Here is a 7,058-nt window from a genome sequence, read left to right on the forward strand (position 1 = left end):
TCCTGGAAGGGAAAGTAGGAGGAACTCTTGAAGACAAAGGGGTAGGCAAAGACTTTATGAACAGAAATCAAGTTGCACAGGAAACAGTTGAAAAAATTAACAACTGGGACCTGCTCTTAATGAGAAGTTTTTTCACGTCAAAAGAAATTATCAACAAAGTGAAAAGACAACCCACAAATTTGGAAAAACTCATGACAAATAAGTACTCAGACAGAGGTCTGCTCTCTAGAACTTATAAAGAACTAAAAAACACCAGGGCCCCAAAATTTAAAGACCCAATCCAGAAATGGTCATCCGAGATGAACACACGCTTCTCAGAGGATGAAATTAAAGAACCAAATAAATGTATTTAAAAATGTTCCACATCACTAGCCATCTGCGAAATGCAAATTAAAAAAGCATCAAGGTATCATCTCACCCCAGAAAGAATGGCTATCATAAAGAAATCACCCAACAACAAATGTTGGAGAGGCTGTGGAGGAAAAGGAACCCTTCTCCACTGCTGGTGGAAATGTAGATTGGTGCAACCATTATGGAAATCATTGTGGAGACTCCTTAGAAAAGTTGGACTGGAAATCCCATTTTAACCAGCTATTCCTCTACTGGGAATTTTCCCAGAGGATCTGAAAACATCATATCATGGGGATATATGTGTGCCTATGTTTATAGCAGCACAATTTGTGATAGCCAATTCTTGGAAACAACCAAGATAAGCATCACCTAAGGAATGGTTGAAAAAGGTGTGGTATTTTTACACAATGGAGCATTATTCAGCTATTAAGAATGATAAACTCAAAGCCTTAATATTGAAGTGGATGCCACTTGAACATATACTCATAAGTGAAATAAACCAGACACACATGTGTAAAAGTCATAATTTCCCTAGTATAAGAACTCAAAAGAAGAAATACAAATAGAAAAGTGTAATCCAAGTAAAAGGAAAGCAGGATCTCGAGGACTTTCTAACCAAGAGAGGGAAAGGAAAAGAGCTAGGAAACATGACAATGTCAAGCCATACAGTTATATGTAGAAGATGGGCAAGTCACTGATCCTGAGAATCTCCAGAGGATTTTTGAATCTTGCAGTTAATTGGAAAGATTCTCACCCTGACTAACTGGATATACTGATAACTGTGAACTAAGCAACTGCACTGAAGATGGTAATCTGTAATAATAGTTTCATGCTTGGAGTGCCTGTTATTCTGGTATTCTGAATACGGGTTGCTTGTCTAGACATGCCAATTGCTGCTGTGCTGTCTCTCAGGTAGATGATTGTTCAAAAAGAAGGGGGTAGTGAATGAAAGCAATGATAGGGAAGGGAATTGTGTGACTGTCCTGCTTCAAGGTTGTATATGGTTAGATTTTTGGACTTATGTGTAAACATAAGAAGTATATAATTCTGTATGCCTATTTTTTAATTTATGTTCTAATTTTTAAATGTTTTTTCATCATATTCTATAGGGACTCTAATTCCAAAATATCAATACTTGATGAAAAATACCTGTTCCATGTCATGCATAAGATGTTTAATATTGAGACAGATAGTGAGGTTAAGCTTAACAGCCTAGGTTGTATGGTAATAACAATAAGTTTGTCTTCTGGATGGTTAACAACCTACGTTTGCAGACCTAAATCAGAGAAAAAGGAAGGCCACAAGGAAAGCCAACATTTTGGCCCTAGCCTTCCAATTTCACTTAAGACTCAGGTCATATAAGAACTTATACTGTAATGTCATGTAACTCGGTAGTGTCCCAAGTTTTCTGATCAAGGAGATTATGGGGCGAAAGAGGAAAGTGATCGATGATGTAGAGTGTGCCTAAGGAGAGTCACATGGAGAAAAAAAATTCTCTCAGGCTTTCACAGAGAGCTCATTGGCAAAGCAATGGCTGTGACTCATCCACATGGCTGACACTGTCAAAGGCTCTACAATCTGAGGTACAGGATCTCAGGATAAATCTTGAGGGGATTTCACTGACCTTATGAGACCGAAAAGCTAAAACTCTTGTTGCATATGTCCTGCTTTATCTTGGTGCTAATCATCCAGCAGAAAAGTATAAAAACAAAGTATAAGAAGTAAAGCCATGGTGTTATGTTGAGCTGTAGAGGATTCAGGTCAACAATTTCTGACATTGCCAGTGAAGTGGAAGACCCAATACTATTATGGACCTCTGAATGCTTTTAGAAAATTTTGCTGAGTTTACATACCTATAATATTTAAATGATAGAACTTAACAAAAAAGGAGGATATAGATGAATGTCCATTTGGTATCTGTGTATTCAAAGTGGTTAGGATAGATATATAGTTACATTCTCTTAATGAATAGAGGGATTTGTTTTAATGGTGTTTGTAAACAGGATATCAAGTCCGCATCTTGTACAGCAATTAACCACTAGGAAGAATGTATGCAATGTGTTAATTATTGAAACTGTCCCACCAATTTATTTTGAAACTGTCTCCCTGCTATTTTTTTTCTCAATGAAATTATTGGAAAAAATACAATAAAAGAGAAACACTAAATCTCCTATCAGAGAAATCAGGAGAAACTTTTGAAGATATAGGGGTATGTAAACTGTTGATGAAGAAAAACCAAACTGCATGAGTAACACTTGAAAGAATTAACAACTGGGACCTCTTCTTGTTGAGAAGTGTTTGCACATCAAAAGAAGTTAGCAACAGAGTGAAAAGACAACCGATGAGTTTGGAAACATCTTAACTAATGTGCACTCAGACAAAAGTCTTTTCTCTAGAATTTATAAAGAAGTAAAAAACATTAGGGCCACTAAATTTAAAGACCCAGTTCAGAAATGGGCATCCAACATAAACACACATTTCTCTGAGGATGAAATTATAGAAGCAAATAAATACATGAAAAAATGTTCCACATTACTAGCCATCCATGAAATGCAAATTAAAAGAACACCGAGATAACATCTCACTCCAGAAACAATGGCTATCATGAAGAAATCAACGAGCAACAAATGTTGGAGAGGGTACGGGGGAAAAGGAACTCTTTTCCACTGCTGGGGGGAATGCAGACTGGTGGAACCATTATGGAAATCAGTGAGGAGACTCCTTAAAAAACTAGAACTGGAAGCCCCATTCAAACCAGCTATCCACATACTGGAAATTTTCTCAGAGGAACTGAAAATGTCATATCATAGTGACATATGTGTACCTATATTTATAGCAGCACAATTTGTGATAGCCAAATCTTGGAAGCAACCAAAATGCCCATAAGCTGAGGAATGGGTAAAAAAGGTGTATTTTTATACAATGGAGGATTACTCAGCTATAAAGTATGATAAACTTGAAGCCTTCATATATAAATGGAAACCACTTGAAAATATACTCATAAGTGAAATAAACTAGACCTACATGTGTAAATATCATATAGTCTTTCTAGTGAAGAACTCAAAAGAAGAAATAAAAATTGAAAGGTATAGAACAACTAAATGGAAAGAGAACTTAAGGATTAAACTATGAAGTGAGGGCAAGGAGAAAAGCTAGGAAACATGGCAGGGGCAAAACCACATATTTGTATACACAAGATGGTTAAAGCAATAATTATGAGAATCTCTATCAGGTTTTTGAAACTAGCAGTTAATTGGTAGGATTCTCACCCTGACTAACAATATATGCTAATACCTGTGAACTAAGCAACTGTACTGAAGACAGCAATGTGTAATACTAGGGCCATGCTTTGAGTCCCTGTCATTCTGGTCTTCTAAAGGTGTACTGCTTCTAGTGCCATATCACTTATTGCTATACTGTCTCTCAAGTAAATGTTTGTTTTTAAAAAAATAGTAAATGAATAGAAGAGACAAGAAAAATGTCATAGGACTGTTCTGCTACAATTCTGTGTATAGTTAGATTTCTAAATTTCTGTGTAAAAATTTGTAATTGTTTATTTCTAATACTTTTTTTATTTTTTCACATTATGTGTGGATATAAAGTTTAGCCTATCAACAATTGATGAAAAATACCTGTTCCATGTTATGTTTATGGCATTTGATATTCAGACAGATACAGATGTTAAGCTCAACAGCCTATGTTTTAGGGTAATAATGTAATTAATCTTCTCTTCTTGAGGTTTAACAACTTAAGTTTTCAGACAAAAAATTTAGGAAAAAAGAAGGGCTACAAGGATAGCCAGCACTTTGGCTCTAGGCCTGTGAGGTCAGTGAGGACTCAGGACATAAGAGAACCTGTACTATCACATCCTGTTTCTCAGTTAAGTCCCAAATTTTCTGATGAAGGAGATTATGGGGTCACAGAAGAAAGTGATTGATGATGTAGAGTGTGCCTAAGAAGAGCCACATGGAGAGAAAACATTCTTTCTGGTGTTCACAGACAGCAAATTGATCAGGCAATGGCCATGACTCATTTACATGGCTGACACTGACAAAAGATCTACAAACTGCTATACAAGCTTTCAAGTTAAACCCTGAGGGGTTTGACTAACCTTGGCAGATACAAAAGTTACATGCCTTGTTATGTAGTTCTTGCTTTATCTTGCTCTTAACCATCCAGCAGAAAAGTATAAAAAGGAGGTATAAAAAGTAAAGCCATATTAATATGCTGAGCTGTAAAAGGCTCAAGTCAACAACTTTTGACATTGCCAGTCATGTGGATAACCCACTACAATTATAGACTGTTGCACTATATTGGATTACTGTGCTGAATTCATGCACCTACAATATATGAATGGCAATGGAATACCCATCTCTGACAAAAGTAAACAAAAAAGGGGGATATAAATGAAGCGCCATTTTATAGTGAAAAAAATTATATATATATATATATATATATATATATATATATATATCTCAAGTTACCATGGATATACAGGTAACTTTCTCTTAGTTTAATGAGAAGAATGTTTTTAACTAATAGTGTTTAGACAAGATATCATGTGTGCATCTTGTACTATGAATAACTACTGCAAAGACAACAATATGCAATGTATTAATTATTCTAACTGTTCAACTAACCTGTTTTGAAACTGTCTCATTGCTATTTCTTTCTCAATAAAATTAATATAAAAAATTATTCATGGGAAACATTCAATAAAGTTGTACAATATAGCAACAAAGAAAACATGTAATCAATTTAACTTCACTCACACATGCTGATGCTCTCACAGATCTAAATGGTAAACACAGAATTTTAAAATCTAAGCCTGAAGTTCTAAGACAGACATTGGCATTAATGACATTCTCTTGTGTTTATTTAATTATAAAAATGCAGTGAACTGCATAAAGTAATAACATGAACAAAAATCATCGGAGTAAGTTAGGAAGGGATCTACTTGCACCAAACATTGCTTTAAACATCCAGTGAAAACCCACTTGTCCTGATGTCAATGAATGTTGTATAGATAACTCAATACTTTATAGCAGCCTGATCCGGCAAACCCACTCAAGTGCAAGGGACCACGGTTTGACCCCCAGCTCCACATGCTTTGCCAGGTCTGCTCTTAAGACAGCCTGAGCAAGAAAAAAAAAAAAAACTTCTCAACTTGTAGAGCCAGCCAAATAACTCAGCAGGTTAAAGCTCCTGCAAGCAGGTGCAGGGGCTAGGGGTTTGATCCCCTGACCTGCCCTGCCAGCCCCACCCCTGGGGCACACTGAGATGGCAATTGAGACTGGGCATGGTGGTACATGCTTGTAATCCCAGCTCTTGGGAGGCTGTGAACATGTGGATCACTTTGTGTCCTATATAGTAGTGAGACCCTGAACAAGTACAAACTACTAAATTATCATGGCCTTGATCCAGTATGCCTGAATCCCCAAAACAACAGCTTATCTTCCTAATGACCACTTCCTCCTCCTCCCCACTCCAGCCCTGGATACAATTTCATTTTACCATTTCCACCCACACAAGGGAGCCTCCAATCAGCTCCTTGTGTGTCACTGAACCTGTCCCTCAAACTCCAACCCTAACAAAACTTCATAAAGTCTCATCCTCCCTGTCTCAGTCAGAGGACCTGCCCATCTCCCTGCCCTGGGTCCTCTCTGTGTCTTCAGAATTAATAAAAGCTCCCCCACCTCTTATTACTGTTTCTCTGCCACACAACTGCTATGCAAAAAAAAAAACAAAACAAAAAAAAAACCAACAACAAAAACTTATACCATACTGGAGAGAATGAGGGTATTGTCTACCAATCAGATATCTGTTGGAAGAGAGTGCAAATGAATGAAAACATAAAATTCCTCAAGAGAAGGAAAGCAGCTTGACCTGTCTATTGACTATAAGTGGATAAGCAATGACTGTTGGTTCAGCCAAAATATCGGGAAATATTACTGAACTCCAAACAAAATATGGTAATTCCTTCCATGTGGTTCTTCCCTGATCTTCAGGTCAGCATCTTTGTTTCAGGATATTTATACCAATGTTTCAAGGGCCTTTATTTTGGTAACTATTCATAGAATTGCCTAGGAGCCAAAACCAGAAATCTTATAGATTCTTTGGCTCTATGAAACCAAATTTTACCTTTTATTCTGTGTTCCCTTCCCTTTTTATTTGTCCTATTCCCATTTCTTTAAACCTCAACTCATGCCCTTTTACCTTGACCTATGCCCTGGGGCAAGAGCAAACACGGAGTCAAGAATGTGGGTTTGGCTACTCTGAGCCATGATACCAGACTGCCTTCTGTGGGAGCACTGACTGACAAAACTGACATCTCTGTCAAGCAAGTACGCATTTGGGAAGGACCCTGGAAATCAGGAGGGGGTTCATTCATGTCATCCCCTTCCTCATTAGCTCTTTCCACTCCTGTTCTTGTTAACTTTAGTTTTTCATCTGTCATTTGTACACACTGCTCTACAGCATATGTAAATTATTGATTAATAATCTGGTTCATTAAAATTCACTTTGTTCTAAAGAACATTTTACCATATCTGATGGAGACATGGGTGAGGATTTTCTAGAACAGGGTTGAGGATCAGGTAGAGATAGGCAAGGCTGCCCAAAATAAATCTGCACTCTTTTCTCTTAGATTAGGCAAAGGTTGAGGAAATAGGTACCACATTCTAACATCCTGATATTTTCCCCTCTTA

General features: G+C 37.1%; 1 pseudogene; it reads right to left on the reverse strand.

Annotated features, from left to right (window-relative positions):
* Positions 1 to 6,808, reverse strand: part of LOC101581468 — a 48,875-nt pseudogene extending 42,067 nt beyond the window's left edge.
* Between the last annotated feature and the right edge of the window lie 250 nt (positions 6,809 to 7,058).

Source organism: Octodon degus, unplaced genomic scaffold (assembly GCF_000260255.1).
Source record: "Octodon degus isolate 3935 unplaced genomic scaffold, OctDeg1.0 scaffold00128, whole genome shotgun sequence".
NCBI lineage: Eukaryota > Metazoa > Chordata > Mammalia > Rodentia > Octodontidae > Octodon > Octodon degus.